This window comes from Ovis aries, chromosome 10 (genome assembly GCF_016772045.2).
Source record: "Ovis aries strain OAR_USU_Benz2616 breed Rambouillet chromosome 10, ARS-UI_Ramb_v3.0, whole genome shotgun sequence".
Taxonomy (NCBI): Eukaryota; Metazoa; Chordata; class Mammalia; order Artiodactyla; family Bovidae; genus Ovis; species Ovis aries.
Window position 1 is genome coordinate 14,237,780 of NC_056063.1, and position 26,720 is coordinate 14,264,499.

General features: G+C 44.0%; 1 protein-coding gene across 6 annotated transcripts in view; it reads right to left on the reverse strand.

Moving 5' to 3' along the window:
- Positions 1–26,720, reverse strand: part of ENOX1 (ecto-NOX disulfide-thiol exchanger 1) — a 658,121-nt gene that overhangs the window by 501,952 nt on the left and 129,449 nt on the right. For 4 of the 6 annotated variants that reach the window (XM_027973532.3, XM_060394299.1, XM_042254658.2 and 1 more), the window contains exon 2: positions 17,040–17,105. The gene's annotated coding sequence lies outside the window, so the exon portion shown is untranslated. Of the gene's footprint in view, positions 1–605; positions 16,276–17,028; positions 17,106–26,720 lie in introns of all 6 variants that reach the window. The other 2 variants (XM_060394297.1, XM_042254660.2) reach the window with 2 other exon arrangements.

Sequence of the window (26,720 nt, forward strand, 5' to 3'; positions counted from 1 at the left end):
GATTTTGATTAAAATGTAAAAATTAATGTATTCTTTTATTAATTTTTTTATTTTGAGACATATAACATTACATCAATTTCACAAGTACAACATAATGATCAATCTATGTATACACTGCAGAACAATTACCATAAGAAGTCAGGTTGTTGTCAATCACCACCCACAACTGCAAACTTTTTTCTTGGGATGAGAAGTTTTAAGATCTAGTCTCTCAGCAAGGTCTGAATGTATAACACAGTATTATAGTCATCGTGCTCTACAGGACATGCCAATTACTTACTTATTTTATAACTAGAAGTCTGTACCTTTTGACATGTTTGTTCCTTTTGTTCAAAAAGCTCCACCACTTCAGAATGCAAACCTATCTTGAAAATTGCCTTCCTGATACTCATTTAGACTTTTCACTCCAATAAACTGACTCTAAGAAGAATAATGGGGAACTGTATTTGTAAAGGGGGCTCATGAAAATCTCTTGGGTGGCTGAACATCTGGTTTGGAGCTCACCTTGTTTGTATTTATATTGTGAATTCTTTGTAGATGCTAAGTCTTGGGGAATAAGATTGTTCCCCCCTCCCACATTTATGACCTAAAAGCAAAGATCTTACCATCAGCTCTAATAAAGCAAATATCCATGTCAAGTTCAGATCAAACAATTTCACGGGTTTAATGCCACTCTGGTCGCTCCTTCTCTGTCTCCTTTCTCCCTTGGCCTCACCGAAGCAGCTTACTGTGTGTGCACTCCAGCTTCAGCTCTTACTGTCTCCTCTTTGCAACATGGAATGCTTATCCCCACACCCGGATCCAATTACTGTGTGTGTACAGCCCAACCCAGGCCTGTGTTTCCTTTCCTGGACCGATAACTCTTCTCACATCCTTTTATTTATTGCCAAGTGCAGGATCTCCTGGAGGCAGGAAGAATGAGGGGAAGGGTCCTACCATGTCCAAAGGACAATCAATCAATTTAACAAATTTCTATCTTCTGCAAACTGATCCTTTGCCACGGTTCCATGACTTGTAAGCTGGGAAGAGAACTGACCTATTCTGGAAGGCATCTGGACATTTGATGCAAATCTTTTGGATAACCCCGACACCTTTTTTTTTTGGACCTGTAGGGATGGGAGGAGTTCTCCAAGGCAGCCGAGGAAAATCTCTTCTCTTTCTCCCTTCTTCTCTGCAGCCCTTCCCACCAAGTGCCTGCCTCTTTCCTCTTCTTTCGAGTTTCTGTATAGCCCACAAGGCAAGCATCACCTCCCCTAAATGTCATTTTGATCATGTCACTTGTTGCCAAGAGTTCCAAATGTTTCTTCAGAAAATTAAATTTCCGTCCCAGATCTCAAGCCCACCAGGTGACTCCCTGCTTTCCTCCTACTCCTCTTTTCTAGCCCTAACCCCGTGCCCTGACCCCGCCCCCCCTCCCTGGTCCCAGCCCTGGCCAGTCCCTTCTCTGCTCTCCAGATGGTGGAGCTACCCCTTCTCTCTCCTGCGTGCACGCGTGCCCAGTCCCTTCAGCCGTGTCCGACCTTTTGTGACCCGATGGACTGTCCATGAAATTCTCCAGGCAAGAACACTAGAGTGGGAAGCCATTCTCTTCTCCAGGGGATCTTCCCGACCAGGGATCAAACCCACATCTGTCTTGCACTGGCAGGCAGGTTCTTTACTTGCCCTCTTTTTAGAATCTTCTTTTGAATCTTTGCTTGGAACAGAAGTCCCTTAACTTTATAAAACTAACTCCTGCTCATTTTTCACAGGGAACATTCAAGAGATGATGGGCTTCCTGGATCCCATATCCCAAATAACTAACTCAACATGGTTATCCACCATTCCTGATCAAGACCCTGAAGTTGGGACTCACAGCTCACATCCAGAAAATCCTGGAGCAAAAAGTCAGTAACCACCTAAGTAATAACGCTCTTGATCTCATCTGAACGCACGCCTGTTTGTTTCAATCTCCTAATAAAACCACAAATGAAAAACCTCCCCCAAATTTAACCTTTCCTCTCAGCAAATTCTCTTAGACAGGGAAACTGGTCTACACAAGTGTTATTAGGCATGCATACCAGAATGCATTTCCCATTGTGATTTATGCACGTTACCTACGGTTATGGATGTATTTTTGGAAAATTGTTTTTTAAATATTTAATAGCCATTAAACGGGTAAAATAATACTCTGTGCCTTATGGAACAGTGAGAAGTCATTCTAGCACTTTTTGCAAGAATTTGCAATTGTAATCAGTAATTTGGGCAGAAAGAATGCCAATGGTTTTCAATCATCACTGGTAAAAATGTAAATTCTTTAAAATTAAGACTCTGAAGTTCACCTGCATTAATCTGCTAATGCAAGCTGGAACTATTCCCTAGGATTTTGAGTGGCTTAACATCAGCAAGACATGTCACAAACCCCATCCAAATCATTCAATACATATCATGCATTATTCCAAACCTCTTAGAAGATGAAACAGAGAGAGGCAATGAGAGTGTTTGAAGAACAAAAGGGAAAATGAAGCACAGAGACCTCGGGTTAAACGTATAAAACCCTTGAGAGGGTTTTAAGGACATTTTAGAGTCCTGAAAAATGAAGACAAATCAGCAGGCCCATTAACTCAGCAGTGAATTAAAGCGTCATTGTTTCCAATTTCAGCCTTGAATATGGAGGGCGCCAAATGGACCAACATTCTCCTTCCCTTATGTGGAAGGAGAGTGAACAGTCACTCCTCTGTATACTGAAGTGCCTTTCTTCTTTTCCAGCTAATTTAATGAAAGAATGCTATCCATTTCCTACCTCTTCTGAAACCTTACTACTAACTTCCCTAGGACCACATTAATAATTGGAAATGCAAAATAACACAAGCTTTATTCTCCATTCATTTCAACTTTTCTTTCTTTTAGTCAAAGGTGCTGTTTATTATCTTCAGATGTTCTGTTCTTTATTGTAATACTTGAAAAAAATACAGCATGTGGATAATCCACAAACTGAAGAGTCCAACTCATTGTGACCCCATGGAGCTCCAGGAGGAGAATCACTGACATCTTGATCAAGAATTCTATGAGACTATTTCAGGCAAATAAGCAATATGAAACAAAGTTACATTCATGAAAACAAATTCAAGTTTCTTATTAGAAATTTGAGAACATTTTCTTTGGACGTTTCTTATGCAATAGTCCCAAATGGATGTCCTCAACTATGTGCACCACCATGAAGCGGAATTGAGGGCTGATTTAAATAATGTGCTTATGTTAGCACCTCTGGGATTTTCAATTTTAGGTATTATCTACTGACCTCTCAAAGAGGAAGATGAGGGTTTCTTTGTTTCATCCACATATACTTGTCCCATGTTCCTGTCCTGTCAGATTTCTAGCACAAGTTTGGTTATGTTAAGTACCCATTTTTATAGCACTGTAACTACAGACACTATTAATGTCTGAGTCAGGTACTTTTCAAGGGCTTCCCAGGGGGCTCAGTGGTAAAGAATCCACCCGCAAATGCAGGAGCCAAAGGAGACGTAGGTTCATTCCCTGGGTCGGGAAGATCTCCCGGAGGAGCAAATGGCAACCCACTCCAGCATTCTTGCCGGGAAACCCCATGGACAGATGAGCCTGGCGGACCACAGTCCACGGGGTCGCAAAGAGTCAGACACGACAAAGCACACCAAGCACACAGGTATTATTAATGCTATTCAATGACTATATTTCCTTTTCGACATTACTTTTTCTCCTTCCTGGAGTTAATCTCTGTTTCATTCGGGTTACTTTCCTTATATATTTACCATGAGGTTATCCCCAAAGCCTCCCCCGGTTCTATAAACTTCTTTACAGTATAAACACATCAGGTGTTTTATCAATGTCATCATTTTCAAGAGGTCTTTCCTGTAGCCCTCAGCTTACTCCTGTTGAGATCAGTGGGTCACTTGTCCCTCTCCATGTCTGGCTCTTCTGTTGTCCTGTCTCTGGGATCTGGGGCCTTCTTTCTCTCCCACCCCCAACTGGTTTATGCTATCATTTTGCATTCCAGTCCCCTATAATGAAAGGACATCTTTTTGGGGTGTTAATTCTAGAAGGTCTTGAATGTCTTCATAGAGCTGTTCAGCTTCAGCTTCTTCGGCATTACTGGTTGGGGTATAGACTTGGATTACTCTGTTATTGAATGGTTTGCCCAGGAAATGAACAGAGATCATTCGATCATTTTTGAGATTGCATCCAAGTACTGCATTTCGGACTCTTATTGACTATGAGGGCTACTCCATTTCTTTCAAGGGATTCTTGCCCACAGTAGCAGATACAATGATCATCTGAATTAAGTTTGCCCATTCCGGGCTATTTTAGTTCACTGGTTTCTAAAATGTTGATGTTCACTATTGCCATCCCCTATTTGACCACTTCCAATTTACCTTGATTCATGGGCCTAAAATTCCAGGTTCCTAGGCAATATTGCTCTTTACAGCATCAGACTTTACTTTCACCACCAGTCACATCCACAGTTGGGCATGGTTTCTACTTTGTCGCAGCCTCTTCATTCTTTCTGGAGCTATTGCTTCACTCATCTCCAGTAGCATATTGGGCACCTACCAACCTGGGGGGTTCATCTTCCAGTGTCATATCTATTTGCCTTTTCATACTGTTCATGGGGTTCTCAAGGCAAGAATACTGAAGTGGTTTGCCATTCCCTTCTCCGGTGGACCACGTTTTGTCAGAACTCTCCACCATGACCTGTCTCATAGTTTCACTGAGTTAGGCAAGGCTGTGGTCCGTGTGATCAGTTTGGTTAGTTTTCTGTGATTGTGGCTTTCGTCCTGTCTGCCCCCTGATGGAAAAGGATAAGAGGCTTGTAGAAGCTTCCTGATGGTAGGGACTGGCTGTGGGGGAATCTGGGTCTTGTTCTGAAGGGCAGGGCCATGCTCAGTAAATCTTTAATCAAATTTTCTCTTGATAGGGAGTGGAATGAAAAAGTAGGAAGTCAAGAGATACCTGGAGTAACAGGCAAGTTTGGCCTTGGAGTACAAAATGAAGCAGGACGAAGGCTAACAGAGTTTTGCCAAGAGAACACACTGGTCATAGCAAACACCCTCTTCCAACAACACAAGAGAAGACTCTACACATGGACATTGCTCTACACATGGACATTACCAGAGGATCAATACAGAAATCAGATTGATTATATTCTTTGCAATTGAAGATGGAGAATCTCTATACAGTCAGCAAAAACAAGACCAGGAGCTGACTGAGGCTCGGATCATGAACTCCCTATTGCCAAATTCAGACTTAAACTGAAGAAAGTAGGGAAAACTACTAGACCATTCAGGTATGACCTAAATCAAATCCCTTATGATTATACAGTGGAAGTGACAAATAGATTCAAGGGATTTGATCTGATATACAGAGTACCTGAAGAACTATGGACGGAGGTTCATGACACTGTATAGGAGGTGGTGAGCAAAACCATCCCCAAGGGGAAAAAAATGTAAAAAGGCAAAATGGCTCTCTGAGGAGGCCTTACAAGTAGCTACGAAAAGAAGAGAACTGAAAGGCAAAGGAGAAAAGGAAATATATACCCATTTGAATGCAGAGTTCCAAAGAATAGCAAGAAGAGATAAGAAAGCCTTCCTCAGCAATCAACGCAAAGAAATAGAGGAAAACAACAGAATGGGAAAGACTAGAGATCTCTTCAAGAAAATTAGAGATACTAAGGGAACATTTCATGCAAAGATGGGCACAATAAAGGACAGAAATGGTATGGACCTAACAGAAGCAGAAATATTAGGGAGAGGTGGCAAGAATACACAGAAGGACTATCAAGAAAGATCTTTATGACCCAGCTAACCATGATAGTGTGATCACTCACCTAGAGCCAAACATCCTGGAATGCGAAGTCAAGTGGGCCTTAGGAAGCATCACTAGAGACAAAGCTAGTGGAGGTGATGAAATTCCAGCTAAGCTATTTTGAATCCTACATCGCAGCACTGTTTATAATAGCCAGGACATGAAAACAACCTAGATGTCCATCAGCAGATGAATGGATAAGAAAGCTGTGGTACATATACACAATGGAGTATTACTCAGCCATTAAAAAGAATACATTTGAATCAGTTCTAATGAGATGGATGAAACTGGAGCCCATTATACAGAGTGAAGTAAGCCAGAAAGAAAAACATTCCATATAATACTGTATACTAACACATATATATGGAATTTAGAAAGATGGTAATAATGACCCTGTATGTGAGACAGCAAAAGAGACACAGATGTCTAGAGCGGACTTTTGGACTCTGAGAGAGAGGGAGAGGGTGGGATGATTTGGGAGAATGGCAGTGAAACATGTATACTATCATGTAAGAAACGAATCGCCAGTCTATGTTCGATGCAGGATACAGGATGCTTGGGGCTGCTGCACGGGGATGATCCAGAGAGATGATATGGGGTGGGAGGTGGGAGGAGGGTTCATGTTTGGAGACTCATGTACACCCGTGGCGGATTCATGTCAATGTATGGCAAAACCAATACAGTATTGTAAAAGTAAAATAAAGTAAAAATTAAAAAAAAAATGATGCTGTCAAAGTGCTACACGCAATATGCTAGCAAATTTGGAAAACTCAGCAGTGGCCACAGGACTGGAAAAGGTCAGTTTTCATTCCAACCCCACAGAAAGGCAATGCCAAAGAATGCTCAAACTACCACCCAATTGCACTCATCTCACACGCTAGTAAAGTAATGCTCAAAATTCTCCAAGCCAGGCTTCAGCAATATGTGAACCATTAACTTCCAGATGTTCAAGCTGGTTTTAGAAAAGGCAGAGTAACCAGAGATCAAATTGCCAACATCCACTGCCTCATCGAAAAAGCAAGGGAGTTCCAGAAAAACATTGACTTCTGCTTTATTGACTATGCCAAAACCTTGACTGTGTGGATCACAACAAACTCTGGAAAATTCAACAGATGGGAATACCAGACCACCCTACATGCTTCCTGAGAAATCTGTATGCAGGCCAAGAAGCAACAGTTATAACTGGACATGGAACAACGGACTGGTTCCAAACTGGGAAAGGAGTATTTCAAGACTATATATTGTCACCCTGCTTATTTAACTCATATGCAGAGTACATCATGCAAAATGCCTGGCTGGATGAAGCACAAGATGGAATCAAGGTTGCTGGGAGAAATATCAATAACCTCAAATATGCAGATGACACTACCTTTATGGCAGAGAGTGAAGAGGAACTAAAGAGCCTCTTGATGAAAGTGAAAGAGGAGAGTGAAAAAGCTGGCTTAAAACTCAGCATTCAAAAAAAGAGTTCATAGCACCTGGTCCCATCAAATATATGGTCCCTTCATGGCAAATATATGGTGAAAAAAGTGGAGATAGTGGCAGATTTTATTTATTTTCTTGGGCTCCAGAATCACTGCAGATGGTGATTGCAGCAATTAAAAGACACTTGCTCCTTGGAAGGAAAGCTATGATCAACCTAGACAGAGTATTAAAAAGCAGAGACATTACTTTGCTGACAAAGGTCTGTCTAGTTAAAGCTATGGTTTTTCCAGTAGTCATGTACAGATATGAGAGTTGGACTATAAACAAAGCTGAGTGCCGAAGAATTGATGCTTTTTAACTGTGGTGTTTGGAGAAGACTCTTTGGAGTCCCTTGGACTGCAAGGAGATCAAACCAGTCAATCCTAAAGGAAATCAGTCCTGAGTATTCATTGGAAGGCCTGATGTTAAAGCTGAAGCTCCAAAACTCTGGACATCTGATGCAAAGAACTAACTCACTGGAAAAGACCCTGATGCTGGGAAAGATTGAAGGCAGGAGGAGAAGGGAATGACAGAGGATGAGATGGTCGGATGGCATCACTGACTCAATGGACATGAGTTTGAGCAAGCTGCGGGAGTTGATGCTGGACAAGGGAAGCCTGGTGTGCTGCAGTCCATGGGGTCACAGAGAGTCAGACACGACTGAGGGACTGAACTGACAGACTGACCCTGTCATTTGCTAGAATGTTGTCACATTTCATGATGAGCACTGGTATTATCTTTTAATTGGGAAACTCCTGTCTTTGGTTGGGGAATTCTGTTGAATTAGTCCTTTGATGGTTTTCTGTCCTCTGTTTTCTATATTCTCTCAAGCTGGGTAGTACTGTTTTTGGACGTTGGACCTCATGGGCCAATCCTATAAATTTCTTTTTTTTTTTTTTTTCTATATTACTTTGCATTCTTTCTCGTTACTTCACATTCTGGGAAATTTCCTTAATCTCCCAAGTCTTATAAATTCTTTTCTGTGTCCCAGCTATAATATCACACCTTATGTCTCTGAAGATACAAGTGATTTCTTTTTTTAAGATTTCTTCCTTCTTGCAAAGGTTCTGTTTCCTCTAAGTTGCTTTTTTTTTTTTTTTCCTGTTTGCACGTTTTGGTGTCTGTCTTTCATAAGAGAAACTTTTCTTAAATATCTCATATTCCTTGGCGGTCTGCTGATGATTAAAGAAAGCCAATAGAAAGGGTTGTATGGTGGGGAGAGAGTTGGGGTGGAAGGAAAGTTGACTTGGGATTCACTTTAGGAGTGTTCTAGTTAGGCCTATTCTTTGGGGAACCCCTGATTGAGCACCCCTGTGTTATATTTTTAGGTCAGAATCCCAGGGAAGTCTCCTGGGGTCTCATGTAGGCAGGTTATCACCCTGTGTCCTGGGGCTAGGGGGCATGGAGAAGAAGGTAACTGTAATTGGTAAATCAATGCAATCTCCCTGATTTCAACACTATGTATGGATAATACTACTTTTTACTTTTCCTGACACCTTCCAATGCAGAAGCCTCTATTTTATCATCTCTACAGAAAAAAAAACAAACCTCCATTTCTATGTTAGAACTGAAGAGGGGCAGTTACCTGCCTGTGTAAAGTTGGGGAGCAGATCTAAATGTTCATCAATACTCCTGATTTTACTCCTATCTTCACTCTCATTTACAAAGGGTTCTTGTTGCTGAAAATTACTGAGCTTCTGTAGAATCCATCAGTGTAAATTCTTCTTTACACTTCTTTACACAATGAAGAAGGCTACTTCTTGATTTCTCCTGTGCTCAATAAGCCACCACTCATTCACAGATTCCACAATGCTATGGTAATTGCCCCATTTCTTTGTTCTCTTAGGTGGGTGATTGTTTTTTCAGAAAGATCACTTAAATGTCATTTTAATGGTGTCTCGAAAAGTACCAGGAACTAAAACATGTTACCTCTATAACTGGAAACCTATCTCATTCTTCATCTTTCCACATCGACATTGAAATGGGGATTATTCAACTTTTTAAAGAAAATTTAAACCATTCAGACCAACTCCAGTGTTCACATGGAATTTATTGTTGTTCAGTCACTAAGTGGTGTCCAGCTCTTTGTGACCCCTTGGACTATAGCCCGCCAGGCTCCTCTGTCCGTGGGATTCTCCAGACAAGAATACTGGAGTAGGTTGCCATTTCCTCCTCCAGGGGATCTTCCCAACCCAAGGACAGAATCCAAGTCTCCTGCTTTGGCAGGTGGATTCTCTACCACTGAGCTACCAGCGAAGCCCTTAGGTGAAATAGAAAGCTGGAAAAAGAGCAACTTGGGAATTTAGGTGAAACGGAACCTAATAATTGTATATTTTTATAAATCAATATGTCACACTGCCCTAACAATGTGTTGGGCATTGTGGGAAATTAAAATATATCCCTATTTCAGAATAGCATCTAAAAATTCTCAAAAAGGTTAAATATTTAAAAATATCTTAATGATCCTTAAATGGATCATGAGCCTTAAAAAAAGGTATCTGGAGGGGGAAAAACCACCACACAGAAGAGCTGAATGATAAGAGGCAAAGCCAATGGAGGAAAAAGGACTTAAACTCAGTTTTGAAGAATAAACATTAGAAATATTTCTACTGTAGAATCTGCAAAATGTGTATTAGATACAAAGTGATCAATTGATTGAGAAATAATATTTATTTAATGCAGACCAAGACTGCTGGGAGAATAGAGAAAAAGTTCTTCTACTTAAAATACAGCTGCTTTAAGTCTTTATTCTTAGTTTTTCATCACTGTGGGTCCTTAAAATGTTGAAATTGTTTTTTAAAATTCCAGTTTAGTTCACAACAAACCTGTGAAAAGACACACAGTGCCATGTTGTACTTTGCAGGATCTTCAGATTTTAAAGTCACACTCCTATAGACATCGAAAACCCCATTATCATTGAAATATGCTCAGTCACTAAGTCTTGCCTGACTCTTTATAACCCCATGGACTGCAGCCCACCAGGTTCCTCTGTTCATGTGATTTCCAAGGCAAGAATACTGGAGTGGGTTGCCGTTTCCTCCTCCAAGGGATCTTCCCCACCCAAGGACTGAAACCACGTCTTCTGTGTCTCCTGCCTTGGCAGGCGGATTCTTTAACACTGAGCCACCTGGAAAGCCCTATTTCTGGTAAAGCAATTCTATTACTGTGTGCCTGCAACTCTTTAGTTCCTCACACCATTTCACTGAAATAAACATCTTCACAACACAGTTCTTGATAACACACAGTTTTAAGGAAGATCAGGTGTGCCTTGGCCAGACGGACTCTAATTGGAGGGATATAGATATGAGAAGAAGACTTCCAAGGAGAGCATCCTGCCTGTTTGAAAACGGGATGACGCCCTGCAGAGACCCATGTGCCTTCCCCATTGGGCCCAGGTAGGGCCGGTGGGAGTTGAGTGTGGACAGTCAGTGGGAGAAGTCTAAACACAGAAGCTCTTCAGAGCCACAGGCTGGGGAAGGGTGTAAAGTACAATGAGCCTGTAACTTGGGAGACAAAGGGGAGACGCAAGCTTTCTGGAGAGGCAGTAATGTCATCAAAGGGATATTTCCCCCAAAATGTAATTTGCTAGTGCTCTACAGAGCAGAAAACCTAGTCACAGGAAACAGGACAGACCTTAAATAACACAGAGACCCGAGATCACGCAAGACTGGCCTGGAAGGCCAGGCAGCGACTTGGAGAGAACTCACTGCAGAGATCAGTGAGATGGAGTCGACTCCACTCACAGCATGATGGACTCAGTCCAGGAAGGAGAAGGGGCTGGACTGAATCAGTACCCACGAAAGGACTTACACTGAAGTTGTGTTTCGACAAAAATCCGTGGTCTCCTCTGGCTTTTAACTCAAGAAACCTTTCCTGAGTATCTACTATGTGCGAGGCAGACCGGCTTTGCTCATCACTTTGTCCCGTAACCTTATGAGCTGAATGTAAAAAATTCCAGCTAATTGATTTCACAGACTGATTGATGTTCTTCTGTAAGAACAACAGATTGATTTTTTTTTTATAGACAGCAATACTAATTCTTCCATTATGTTCTTCTCTCTCGGTGCACAGAGTCCAATCGACTTTAGGGCCAAGTCAATGTGAAGAGCAGAAAAGAGGCATTAAGAGAAACAAGGTCCATTAGGTCCAATATTGCCTCAATTACTTTAATTCCATTATTCCTGTTCATATTACTCCTGTAATCGATATTCCCTTTCGGTTATTCATGTTTACCCTTTTCAAACTCACAAGTAATAGGATTATGGTCTTTTGAGCTCAGTGGCAACAGACTTTCATAAATATATTTCTGCATTTGTGATTATCTCCAGATCTGCGGCAGAGAAGTCTTAAATTGAATCAAGTCTTCCAGGGCCATCTCCTGGAGAGATGCAGAGCTTCTTAATGCAATAGCGGTGCTCTTACCTGTTCATTTGTCAGTCACTGTCAAGCCGGGGCCCATACGGCTTCATGGCTTTCCAAGTCTCTTCCCACGTGCCTGCCTTAAGGCGGATAAACTAGCTTTCAGAGTGGACGTTCCAGCTTTTGGTTTAATGTAACCCCCCTCCCTTTGCTGACAGTCATTCTGCCCTGAGAGAGGTCATTCAGATCCTGCGTTAACCACTGCTTCTCCCAGATGGCAAGTAATCAATCCCTCGGTTCCACCTCTGTAGCAGCCTTACAAATTACAGGAACTCTGTCTTCCCTCCACTCTTTTCACACACATCAATGCAGTGTCCACTGTTTGCAAGAAGCTGTGCTTTGAGCACAAACAGGACATGTAATAAGTACGTGGCCCTTTCCCTAAGCACCTGCCAGCCCTTCCGAGGGTGTTAAAGAACCGAGTCGTGACATCAGAGAGGCAGGTGTCAACCTGCGTGATGTGGAGAGTCTGTTGAAAGTTCCCCTGCAATGAAGAAAGGGTACATTATGAATGGAGAAAAGTGTTCATAGAGGGGATGAATTTAAGTGAGGTCCTGAAGGATGGTGGAGGGAGGATGTTCTGAAGATGGAGCTTGAATGGGAAAGAATAAACTGTGGGTGAGAATCCAAAGTAAGCGAATGTAGCCAGGACTGATGACTTATAAAGTGAATACTGGGGTGACCAAAAGGCTTGTCTGGGTATTTGATGAGACAGTACGAAAAACCCAAATGAACGTTTTGGCCAACCTAGTCAGAGAGGGCACTGAGCTGATCAAGCACCGGCTTAGGAGGGCCTGACTTCCCCTTAGCATCAGCGAGGCGGGGAAGAGTGTGGCTGGGGATGAGCCTGCTGGCGCGGGCAGCCCTGCTGCTGTGGGCAGCCTTGCTGCTGTGGGCAGGATGGGGGCAAGTACAGGCTGCATACCTGAGATGAGAGGAGGGCTCACAGTGTGCAACACAGCTCCTGGGGGCCGAGGTCCTCTTTGCTCTGTGTCTAGTAAACACTGAGAGCAATGCGACTTCATGCTTATTTAATAATATACCAGGCCCTGTGCTAGTCGTCTTGAAACCATCATCTCATTCCCCACTCACAGTGGCCTGGGGAGACGGGGCAGCTCCTGCCCTCCCGTGGAGCCTCAGCCATCTGGTAATCCAGCAGCATCAGCCACGCAGTGAGGGCCACAAAAATATGAAAGAATTGTAGAAAATTTGACAAAGCTTCCTGAGACCTAAATGTCGGGGGAGCAAGTGATGGAGGGGCATGCCAAGCTTCTGAGCTCTGAGCCAGAAGCCCTCCACTCTTCTTCATGACTTTATTATGAGCTTAAAAGCACTAGGTATTAACTCACAGATTTAAAAGAAACAAAAAAGGAACTGTCAGGAGACAGAGGCAGAAAAAGAACCCAAGGAGAACAAACGCTAAGATTTGTATCTTAACTTACCCATGCGCAAACATCTTCTGAGAAAGTCTGATAAGATCTTGATTCAAAGCACAAGTTCTTTAATTAAAATACTTTACATGTATCATAAATACACTCTAAAATTTCAGAGGTCTTTAAAAAAACTACTGTTAATTACTAACTAAAAAAAGAAAATAATTTTCCCTTTGTTTAAAGATCCGAGTTTCATAATGAATATGTGTATTATTATCAGTTCCACAAAACGCATATATCTGAATTTTCAGAAATCTCAGATTACTGAAATTAGAGTGTAAAATGGAAATAGAGGAAAATACTTAGCAATAGTAAATTAGTTTCTAGTTTTCAAGGCACTTAAGGTTTTATTTCTGGTGTATTTCTCTTTAATGGTAGAGAAGTGTTAGGTACATACAAAATAACCTAGTTATTAAAATAAGATGTATTACAACACAAAAATTATAACAATGCATAATTTAGGCACTCAGTTCAGTTCAGTTCAGTTGCTCAGTCATGTCCGACTACTTGCGACCCCATGAATTGCAGCACGCCAGGCCTCCCTGTCCATCACCAACTCCTGGAGTTCACTCAAACTCATGTCCATTGAGTCGGTGATGCCATCCAGCCATCCTCTGTCATCCCCTTCTCCTCCTGCCCCCAATCCCTCCCTGCATCAGGGTCTCTTCAAATGAGTCAGTTCTTTGCATCAGGTAGCCAAAGTATTGGAGTTTCAGCCTCAGCATCAGTCCTTCCAATGAACATCCATTCCATCATCTCCTTTAGGATGGACTGGTTGTATCTCCTTGCAGTCCAAAGGACTCTCAAGAGTCTTCTCCAACACCACAGCTCAAAAGCATCAATTCTTTGGCGCTCAGCTTTCTTCACAGTCCGACTCTCACATCCATACATGACTACTGGAAAAACCATAGCCTCGACTAGACGGACCTTCGTTGGCAAACTAATATCTCTGCTTTTCAACATGCTGTCTAGGTTGGTCATAAGTTTCCTTCCAAGGAGTAAGCGTCTTTTAATTTCATGGCTGCAATCACCATCTGCAGTGATTTTGGAGCCCCCAAAATAAAGCCTGACACTCTTTCCACTGTTTCCCCATCTATTTCCCATGAAGTGATGGGACCAGATGCCACTAAGCAAGCTGTTTGCTTAGTGGTAAAGAATCTGCCTTCAATGCAGGAGACATGGGATTGATCCTTGGGTCGAGAACATCTCCTGGAGACAGAAATGGCAACTCACTCCAGTATTCTTGCTTGGAAAATCCCATGGACAGAGGAGCCTGGTGGGCTACAGTCTATGGGGTCACAAAAGAGCTGGACACAACGTAGCGACTAAACAACAAAAGCTGTTTAAGGACAGTTTAATGATCGAGACGCAGCTGCTCACTGAACCGGACACATCACTATCAAAGAGCTCTTCCACCATTACTCTGATATGGTCATGGTGTGACCAAAATCAATTGTTTTCATTTATGCCTGTTGACATTCTCACAGACCAAATGAGGAGATTCACATAGTAAGTTTCAGAAGGCTTGCAATAGAGGGTAGTATGCACTTTGATAAAATGGAAAAGATAAGCAAATAGTGGAGGCATGAAGATGAAGTTATACAACCATATATGGTGGCATTTGGTGGAACTCTGCCTGCACGCATTGCGTACCCTGTAAATATGTTATGTAATTTACCAATTTCCTTAGGACTAGTGTCAACATAAAAATGCTAAAATGACTTATTTTCATTTTCACTTTCTCCTGCCTGTCATCATCTTATAAATCCAGTGCTGTCTGGGCCAATGCTATTATTTGGCCATAGGATGGCCTCCGTGGGGTTGAGAAGCCTGGAAGTCAATGACCCCAGCCTGCCTGCTGTGCAGTCTTGGGAAAGTCAAGCTGGAACCCCATGGTCTGCAGCACGAGCCCAGGGGCTGATATCAATTCATAGGATCCCTAAAGATGCCTGCTTCATTCCTCGGACCAGGTTCCCATGGCCTTGGACTTCGCTCAGCAGGAGGCTTCCTCTGGGGACAGGAGGGTAAGCCTTTCTGTAAGACTTCCTTTCCTGGAAGTCACAGTAGACACATCCAGAAAGCACCACCCTTGCAGGAAATAAGGGTTCTCTAAATAAACATCTCTGAGAAATGGATCCTTTAACTGCTATCTGGAGACCAGCATCCTCATAATGTTATCAAATCTAAACACACAAAAGGCTGCAGCTAATAGTCTGAAGCCGAGGAAGCACAGAGGAGAGAGAAGATACAACGGGGGCAGGTCTGTTTCAGGAGCCCGTTTAGAGATGAGAGCTCTGGAACAGAATGTTAAATTTAATAAGTGCAAAGTGATACAGCTGGAAAGAAAGAACAGCCCGGCTAAGTATGATTTAAATGGTTTTGAATTAGCTGGAAAGATACCTTGATGTTCTGATAGCGGTACTGTGTAAACTGGCAGCTCAGCCTGAGATGCGACAGAGAAAGCGGGCCGGGCTCACACAAAATGCTACCTTTTAGAAATTGTCTACTTGCTCTTACTTTTAAAGGGACGACTCTTATCCCATTTAGGATGTTGTTGAACTTGGACTCTCCCGAAAGTTCGAGCTTGCTGAGGACGACGGAGTAGAAGGCCTGTCTGCTCCTGGTCACTGCGCTTTACTTTTGCCAACTGAATTTGACCACGGTAGTTACCATCTCTGCCATTCGCTCATTCAACTAATATTAAGCAAGAAGCTTGGTTCTAGTTTCTTCAGGGCAAACCATGAATTTGCCTTTTCTTAGACAATGTTATGGGCTGATTTTATGTATCCCCCAAAGATATGAAAGTCTTAATTAAATGTGGCCTCATTTAGACATAGAATCTATGCAGATGGTTAAATTATGAGAGAAGTCATGAAAGGCATCTCTAATTCAATATGATAGGTGTCTTTAGAAGGGGGGAAGTTTGAACATGGAGATAGACAATTCAAAGACACAGGAAGAAGATGGCCATTCATAGGCCAGGGAACACCTGAGGATACCAGAAGCTGGGACAGGCCAGGACCACATTCTCCCTTACAACTTCCAGAAGGGACGAAGCCTGCTGACACTTTGATTTCAGGTTTCTGGCTTCCAGATGACAAGTGTCTGTTGTTTGAGCCATCCAGCCCTTGTTACTTCGTTACAGCTGCCAGAGAAAACAAATACAGACTGATGCCAATGACAAAATTGCCATGGTAAACAGAACTCCTGTGGGGGTCTATCCACAGATCGTCAATGGGGCCAGGTGCAGTACTGGACCAGAGGCTACCACCATCGACATCCGTTCCATCAAGGCCACCAAAGAATAAAGATGGCCTATATCCTACACAGAGATTGACCCAATGGGAACTGTTTAATCCTCTAAAAAGATGATTAGAAAGAAAGACGCAATAAAGGTTAATGGAAAATTAATCCTGGTGACCTATTTGGGCAAATCAAAGTTGTGGGACATACATTTATTTAAAAGGAAAACGCAAAGACTCTCTATAGAAGGGCAACTTCAGATAAGGGAACAGAGATAAGACTTTAATTAGAAGAGTCTTTGGTGTTCACCCATTTACATCAATGTTGAAAAGATAAAAGCCTTCTGATAAGGTGATAAAGATGAACAATCATAAGAAGTCTATGTTAGCTCTGTAGAAGATGGAGGGAGAGTTCTGGTGACCAGACCTGTTTTTTCCCTGGTTGTCTACAAAGGTACTCTGTTGCAGAGACTCTGAGATGCTTCCAAAATGTGCACTAATTCACTGAGACCACCCATGACTGGCCCTCTGCACGCTGGTTATCAGTGAGTAGAACACACACAAGAGAATGATGTCAACTGTATAATGAAATTGAATGTTGTCTCAAAGAGTGACAGGCAAATGCCACTGGTCACGCCGTGGCCTGCGGTACTCACCACTCCTTTACCTGAACATGATGAGCACGTTCTCCTTCAGGGATTATAAAGACGGCATCATACTGGCTGCGGATAACCTGGAAAATAAAGGCCGCCTTGTTAGAGAAGACTTCCAGCTTCAAACTCAGAGATCTGTTGGAACATATGTAGGCAGAGGCGAGGTTTCCCTTGCAAAATTCAAGCTGAACATTGCCGTTTCCTACTTGCTGCCATTCTAATTGACTGTCCTTGGAGAACTTCTCTTCTTGGTCACAATCAATAAATGTGAAGGTCTCATAAACACAGCCCTTGAACTGCTGATCTTCCAAAGAATATTTCTGCTTTAGAAGTCATCCCTGTTGCTAAAGTAGCTACACCAGGGCCAGGGCCTCCCAAATCTGGAAAAGCCTAAATAAATAAAGCTGTATATTAAGAGGAGTACAACCTAAAGGATCATTTGGAAGTAGTTTGCGGGGCTGGTCAGTATAGGGTTTCTCTGTTTAAGTGTGGGAAAGATTTCTCACAAATTTGCAAGCTGAAATACGAGTTAGGTACTTATAAGTTTTCCCCCTAGGAAGTCTGCTGTTCTGCAAACTATAGAAATGCATCTAGGTATTTTCATAGAATAAATCCCAACTTTATTTACTAGAACCATTTTGAAAATCCTGTTACTCAAGTCGGGTTTACCGACCAGCAACCTCAGCATCCCCAGAGAATGAGAAATGCTCAAAACTCCTGAAACAGAATCATCATTTTCACAAGATCCTCACGTTAAGTCCTATGCACACTCATGTCTGAGAAGCATAGCTCTGAAGTGCCTCATGCATATGGCCTGCAATTACAAGACTTAACAAGAAACAGGCTGCCTGAAACTTCAAGACCATCCTCTGGTGTCCAGGAGTGAATGGAATCATAATCCATTAATTATAGCTGAATAAACTCCTCAGAAGCCCCTTACTGCTGGCTAAATCAACTTTTCCTTTTCAGAACAGATCGGCTAATGGTACAGATACGTAAAAGCATAGCTCATTCTAGAAGAATTTGCTTTTATACTCATAAGACAACCACCATAGCCATTCATTTATTCCATGACCAGTTAGTGAACATCTATTCAGATGCTCCATAATAACTAAAACAGGCTTCCCTGGTGGCTCAGCGGTAAAGAATCTGCCTGCCAATGTAGGATGTGGGTTCCATCCCTGGGTTGGGAAGATTCCCTGGAGAAGGAAGTGGCAACCCACTCCAGTATTCTTGTCTGGAGAATTCCATGGACAGAGGAGCCTGGCGGGCTACAGTCCATGAGGTCACAAAGAGTTGAACATGACTTCGTGACTAAACAACAACAACAATAACCAACATGGGCAAAGAGTCCAGAATGTGCAGAAGGCTAGGAATTACAATAGGAATGAGAGCTCTAGTCAGGAAAGGTCAGGACCAGAAGCCAGCGTGCAGAGGAGGCCAGGGGTGCTCACTTTAGAAAGCACCTGACCAGACCTGGAACATCGTGAAGGCTTCCTGCCCACCTTCAGGCACAGTGAGTGTGGCTCTGGATTAGGGCAAGTCCCCAGCCCAGCAATGAACAAGTCAACTACCTTACTTAGAGAAAAATATTGGTCTGGAACTGTATCGGGTTTTTTCCCAAGCGCTTTGAATATTTGTATGCATGAGCTCTAAATGCAGCAATGCTCAGCAAGAGTTTTTCCCTTTCAACTCTCCTACCTGTACACAAGGAAGGATAGCAGACGTCATATGCAAGCAGCCCTGACTCAGAAGTCTGCCCGACACTGCGAGGCGGCAGGGAAGACAGAGCCGGGTCTCGCGGCGGCTCTCTGATCACACAGAGTGCAACCGCAACCAGCGACACAGGGAGACATAAACAGAAGGGCATTGAAGTTAACACAAAAGTCAGGCAACTGTCTGCTGGGAGGGACCCTGGCTATTTGGCGGGTGCACTGCTGGGATCAACTGACGGCTCTTGGGGAGACCACCATGTACACACCTTTCTCTGTGCCTGGCTCCTCTCTCCGCATTTAAATCGCTCTCATCCTGTCTTCTTCCCCCTCACTTCCGCTTCCTCTGACTCATTCTCCTTCTCCTTTACCGCCTCCAAGTGCCCTCCCACCTCTCATCTCACTCTCTTTCCCCCCTTTTCAATCTGCCTGCTTTCTCACCCACTCCTGCTATGAGATGAAGAAGAGGAAGAGAAGCGAGGATGGCGGAGCATCTTTCTCCCTTGCCCACCTTGACCTCGCTTCCCTTTTCTCTGCTAACATTCCCATGCTTCTTTTCCCTCTTCCTTCTTCATTTGTTTTCATTGCAGTCTAACTGCTTTACAATATTGCATTAGTTTCTGTTGTACAACAACGTGAATCTGCTATATGCATGCATGTGTCTCCCCGCTCTGGGACCTCACTCCCCACACCCTCCCCATCTCGGTCATCACAGAGCTTCAGGCTGAGCTCCCCGTGCTGTGGAGCAGCTACAGCTGGCTCCCTCCTTTTACGCTACTGCACACACAGCAGTGTACACATGTCCATGGGCCTCCCAGTTTGTCCCATCCTCCCCCCCCAACCCTGTGTCCATACGTCCATTCGCCACGTCTGCATCTCTGTTGCTGCCCTGCAAACAGGCTCAGCGGTACTGTCTTTCTAGACTCCACATATATGCCTTCCTATATGATATCTGCCTTTCCCTTTCTGACTTGTTTCACTCAGTATGACAGGCGCTAGGTTCATCCACATCTCTGCAGATTTCTTTGTCTTTCCCCTCTGCCGTGTTCTCTCTTTTCCTAGGATTGAACCTGTCATGAGTGTGTGCCCAGGCCTCCCAGGCACAGAGCTTGGAGGTGACCGCACCACGGCTGGACTTCTCTGCTGTCGCGTCATCACACTTGAAGTTCACACATCCTCCCAACCAGCTGCCAGGTCAACAGTTGAGAAAGGAAAAAAAAAACACACACACACACTTTAAAAATGCAATAAGCTAGCATTTTCTTAGCAGTCTTTAAGATGTGGAACAATGCTGAACTATTCAGCTTCTGTGCGCAAAGGGTACAGAGACGTAAAATATACCCAGTTAAAGGGTTTCATTCTACCACTGGTTTTTCCTAAGGACACTCCCTTCAACCTGCCATGACTCCAACCCTTTCCTTAGTGTCGCCTGACCCCTCTTTGTGCCAATCCCCCAAACCCTCCAGGAATGATTGAAACCTGCCTCGTCACAGGCCAGAGTTCCCAGAGTGCTTCCCGAGAAAGACGCAGCGCAGCAGACAAAAAGGTTCCGTGAACACCCCGTCAGGAAGCCTCACCAGTTACAGCTTAATAAATATATGAAGATTATTATAATACAGAAAATGTCTGGTGCCACCACTTCCTGCATGAAATGTACTTAGGGAGTACTCCACAGAGTAGGCTGTGATAGGGCAATCTCACACATACTCTCGGAATTACAGAAAAGCCATTTGGTTTCCTTTATGTTTTTCACTCTTATTTTCACCCCTGTGAACCCTCAGCAAAGCTCCAGACAACTCTGCTCAGTTCACCCTTTTATTTCAGAGAGTGGACACAGTATGTGCCCCTGGCATAGAGTATATGCTCCCCAAATATCCGAGGAATGAGTTAATTAACCGAAGAATCAACTGATCAATCAATATCAGCCTAAGACACGACGGAATTAGGCAGCCGGAGGGAAACACTATGGCACACGGGTGCACTTTGAAAATCTACCCCAGGCTTTTTCCACTGGCCCTAATCATAAAGTCAGCCTAGCGTAGTGGATGCAACTCACCTCCACGAAGTCAAAGGGGCAGAGGGACTGACCGCGGAGGGATACTGAGCGGTCAGATGTGACAACTGCCGTTCTAATAGCAAATGGGCAACTAGAAAAACTCTATAGAACTGACAAAAGTTCTCCAAAAAAAAAAAAATTATAATGATAACGTGGCCCAGGATAAATCAGTCAAGCCCTCCATGTATCCCTGCATGACACTGTGCCCCTGCCCTATCATCCGGGATGCTCTCATCACACTTTCACACGCCTGCAACAGTGTCTGAGTCAGGCTAGCAGTGAGGACCAGGTCACTGGTCACCAAGATTTCCTTCCAACAAGGCTCCAGAATGGGTTCACTTTGCAGACCAGGAAAGGGACTGCAATCCTATCTTAGAAAAGGGGAAGAGAGAGATGACAGATTCAACTAGGTTGAAACTAGTCCCGCCTCTCTGGGTTCATATGAGAATTCAGGGGCCAGGTCAGCTGGTCCCCCAAAGAGGAAGTCACTCCGTATCAACCAACAAGAGTTAGAGAAGAGCCAGCCTCATCGGCAGTGCTGTTGTTACATCTGGCTCTGACTCTCTTAGTGTATTTCATTACAAATAATCAACACTCTTCCCAAGTCAGCAGGCACTTTCTTCGTGTTTAAAAATCACAAGTGGTTCTTTTGAACACTAGCAGCATTCAGTTCAGTTTAGTTGCTCAGTTGTGTCTGACTCTTTGTGACCCCATGGTCTACAGCACACCAGGCCTTCCTGTCAATTACCAACTCCCGGAGCTTGCTCAAACTCATGTCCATTGAGTTGGTGATGCCATCCAACTATCTCATCCTCTGTCGTCCCCTTCTCCTCCTGCCTTCAATCTTCCCCAGCATCAGGGTCTTTTCCAAGGAGTCAGTTCTTCACATCAGGTGGCCAAAGTATTGGAGTTTCAGCTTCAACATCAGTCCTTCCAATGAACACCCAGGACTGATCTCCTTTAGAATGGACTGGTTGGATCTCCTTGCAGTCCAAGGGACCCTCAAGAGTCTTCTCCAACATCACAGTTCAAAAGCATCAATTCTTCAGCGCTCAGCTTTCTTTATAGTCCAACTCTCACATCCATACATGACTATTGGAAAAACCATAGGTTTGTCTAGACGGACCTTTGTTGGCAAAGTAATGTCTCTGCTTTTTAATATGCTGTCTAGATTGGTCATAACTTTAGCAGCATTAACACCATTAAAGTGATTGAGCTGAGATGGTGACACCTCCAGAAATCCATCCAATTATCCTGTAGAAAGAGCCTCCTATGTTAACTTTCAACTCCATTGCCCCTCTGACCTGAAACAGTTTTAACAAATGCCCTGCTTTCTGAAAAGAAAGATGTGACCTTGTAAGGAAGAAACTTTGACAACTCTAGCTAGAATGAATGCATTTTCATTCACCTCTGACCCAGAGTAAAATATCTCAATGACCCATCAATGGAAAAAAGAAGAAAATATCTTAAAATAATCCTTAGATATGACATGTATCACTACCTCTGCATATCATGAGACCTAGATTTGTTACCATTCAACAAACAGTGCTTTCTAATAGTGAGGAATTGAGGGAAAGGCAGCAAGATTTAACGCTTTCTCCTCCTAAATTTAATTTTGAGGTTTCAAGCAATATAGTTTCCTACCTATATAAAGCCCATAGCTCTACAATTTCAGTGTTAACTATACATGACTGTAAATATTTTGAGGAAAAAATAATAGTTGTATTTGCCATCTGCATCCACTCCGTAAAGGTGTGCAAGTGCATGTATCCTAAGTCGCTTCAGTCGTGTCCAGCTCTTTGGGACCCCATGGACTATAGCCTACCAGGCTCCTCTGTTCATGGGGATTCTCCAGGCAAGAATACTGGAGTGGGCTGCCATGCCCTCCTCCAGGGGATCTTTCTGACCCAGGGATCAAACCCAGGTCTTTTATGTCTTCTGCACTGGCAGAGGGTTCTTTACCACTAGTGCCCTTTGGGAAGCTTCCCCCTAAAGGTTTACTGCTATGTTTTTGCGCTGGGCCCTTACGGATGGCAAAGGGAGGGGGTATGAATCTGTGATCACCCACAGCCAATCCTCAGTGCAGTCTCCCCCTCTGATTAACAGCATTGCTTTTCCAGATCAACTCCCTGTTCAGTTGACTGGCATCTCAACATGTGCGGATTTCTTCCAATCTGACCTCAATAAGCTACTGCTTGCGGGAGGATAAAAACCCACTTCCTTCCACATTTGTGGGCCTGTGTGTATTTGGGTGTTCATCTCTCATACGATTTCCAAGTTGGAACTCTAGATCAAGTAGACAAAATAGTGGGTATGCAACAAGAACTATAGCATGAAGGCAGATCAAGGAAGGGGGAGCCCTTCCCACCACTTCTACCACATCTCTGAAAGAGAGAATTCAGCTAACCCCCTCCCAGTCCCGAGATCCTGTGAATGGCAAGGAGATCCAACCAGTCCATCCTAAAGGAAATTAGTCCTGAATATTCACTGGAAGGATTGATGCTGAAGCTGAAACTCCAATACTGTGGCCACCTGATGTGAAGAACTGACTCACTAGAAAAGACCCAGATGCTGGGAAAGATTGAGGGGAGGAGGAGAAGGGGATGACAGAGGATGAGATGCCTCAATGGCATCACTGACTCAATGGACACGACTTTGAGCAAGCTCCGGGAGTTGGTGATGGACAGGGAAGCCTGGCTTGCTGCAGAACATGGGGTCGCAAAGAGTCAGACAAGACTGAGTGACTGAACTGAATCTCTAGATCCTGCCAAGCCCTCCATTAAACAGACCTTCCTGAGGGAGGGGTCTGGGTGAGCACCACTGTAAGAGATGACCACGTATTTCCATAGTTTACGAGGATAAAGCAATTACAGCTTCAGTCATTCGTGAATAAAGCCTCTTTAACATTTTAATGAGAACATTAAACTCAGCTGCACTTGGTTTGGCCTCTCTAGAAAGTCTGTTAGCCTTGGAGAAAGTTTCTTTAAGAAGCAGTAATGAAATTCCAGGTTCTCTGCTCCACCGCCCCCCGCCCCGAGGCAAGCCTGGGCCACAAACTCTGGCTGCACAATGACTCTCCTGAAAGAACCCATATATTCTGATAAGGCTACAGTTTGGCAAATGAGAGAAGGCATCTGGAGAAATACCGTCTCCTCTGCAGTATTCGTGCGCTTGTGTGTGCTCACTCATTTTATATCTGACTTGTCCCCTAATTCGCTTTTTATGTTATACACAGCTTGGAGTACAATGTGCAACTCAATAAATGTTCAATCATACTTTTCTGCTATTTTCCCTTAATCATTTTTCTACCGCCTCTGTGCTCCTTTGCGATGTGACGGATTCCCACTAAGGCTCCCAACTGCCGCTTGCCTGGAGGCCCATTAAATTCGGCAGACAACCAAGAGAGCTTCAGGTGCAAAAGGTGAGCGAGAAATAACTCTCAGACTCAGTGACTTAACACGAACATCTGCCTCTTCCTCCAGACAAAACCTGGAGCCGTGCGAATGAAAGAGTGGGTCACCTCAAAGACCAAGTATGGGAGAAGAGCGAAGCTAACAGGGGCTCATCTATTCGGGTCACTGACGCGTTCAATCCTTCCAACATTTCCTGAGCATCTTCTATGCACTAGCCTGTTTTAGATACTCAGCTGCAGCCAGAAGGCAGACAAGACCTCCACTCCCACAAAACTTGAGATCCTGTGGGAGAGACAGGCGGTAAACAATAAAAGATGTCAGAGGGTAGCAAGTGCTAGGAAAAACATACAGAGGGTGATATGATACAAGAGGCTAGTTAAGTAGGGTGGACAGGAAAAGGCAAGCAGAGTGAAAAGCTATAGCAAGAAACAGAAGGTCATAGAAAGACACGGGGGAATCTTAAAGGCATAGCACTAAGTGAAAGAAGCTAATCTGAGGAGGCCACCCACTGTATGATTCCCACTGTATGACATTCTAGAAAAGGCAAAACTAGAATGGAGACAATAAAAGGATCAGTGGTTGCTGGGGATGCGAAGAGGGTGAGATAAACAGGAGGCACACAGGGGATTATTAGGGCAGTGAAACTTCTGTATGATACCATTGCGTGGGCCAACAGGTTCATTTGAGTTTTTCCCATAAGATGTAATGGGAAAACCCTAATGACGTTTTTGGCCAGGCAAGTATATAATGGTAGACACGTGTCATCATCCATTTTTCAAAATCCACAGAATGTACGACACCCTATGAGTGAACCTGAGGCTAACTATGGACCTTGGGTGATGGTGACATGTCAGTGTAGGTTCACCAGCTGTAATAAATGTATCGCTCTGGGAGGGGGTGTCCATAGTGAGAAAGACCGTATAATGTGGGCGGGAGACACATGAGAATGCTCTGTACTTTCTCCTCAATTTTGCTGTAAACCTAAGATTGAGCTAAAAAGACAAAACCTATGTTCTAAAAAATCCTTTGGGATTTTCCTGGTGGTCCAGTGGCTAAGACTCTGTGCTCCCAATGCTGGGGGCCCAGGTTTGATCCCTAGTCAGGGAACTCGATCACGGGTGCCACAACTAAGCCCAGGAGTAGACAAATAAGTAAATAAAAATTTAAAAATATTAAAATGAATATAAATTTTAAAATCGTCACAATAAGAAAGTGTGGGGTGTTGAAGAATGAAAAGCGGTAAAGCTTCGCTAGAGCACGGTAAACCAGGCGGGAAGGAGAGGGCCACCAAGGAAGCCAAGGAGGTCATGGTTAGAAGTGTGAATTTCCTTCTAGAAGCATCAGGGGCCACTGGCTAGTCTGAAGCCGGGCTTGTCATCACGTGCTTTCCGTTTCTCAAAAGTCACTCGGGTTCCCGCGTGGAAGATGGATGGGTGACAGCGAGGAATCAACAGAGGCTGATGAGAGTGGTCGAGGGCGGCAGGGGTAGCAGGGGGTGGATCTGAAATACGCTTGGAAAGAAGAACTGGCAGAATCGGTCATGGATAGACTGGAAACGGGAGGTGAGGGAGAAAGAGAAACCGAAGGTGATTTCTGAATGGGAGGGGCGACCATTCACAGGGATGGGGAAGACCCCTGGGAAACCACCTATGGAGCCCACACAAGGCACACGTGAAGCCCAGAGGAAGTACTGGGGCTTCAGGCTCCCCGAGGGAACTCCAGGTCACCTTGCTTGACCTCTGCCTTAACATGAAGGGCAGATGCGTGTGTGCGTGTGATACCCACACTCACAGATACGGGTGTATGCAAAGATGCATCGTGTTTAAGAGACAGGCTTTGCAATTCAAAGCAAATCTGAAATCGTTTCAACAATCAAGAGATAAAGTGTAGGAGTTGTGTTACTGTGGTCGTTTTTTCCATTAGCGTGCAAGGGAGCTGAGGACAAATGAGGTGAAGCGTCTTGGCGGCGGCCACACAGCCAGGGATCAGCAGAGCTGACACTAGGAACCAGGTCTCCTTGAAGGAATTCACACCACCTGTCACACTCTCTGTAAATCACCTGGAATGTGCAGGCGCCCACGAGCCCCACTCTCCGTGTGGGAACACACGCCTGGGGTGACGGAAGGGTGGGGGTGTTGTGGTCTCGTTTCCTTGAGCTCATCCTGTCTGGACGCTCCTGAAATCATCGCTACAGCATGGCTGACAAGCTACAGAAAATCAATACCACGCAGGCCAACCTCACAGAGAGCAAATCAAATATTCAAGTGCAACGTGACGCCGATTTTTCAACAGACGTTTTAATTATGAACACGCCCTGCAGAAACCTCCCTGGGGTGCCACACACGGAGCGTCCTCAGAAACTAAAGAAGCTGGCCTGACACCACCTCTCCAGGACTTCCTCCCCTGTGTCTTGGGTTTCCCCAAGAACACCAGGAGCACTGAACACATTTGAGAAAGAGGAAAAAGTGAAGTGCTGGCAGGTCGGGGTTTTTTGCAGTATCATTTAAAGGAGGA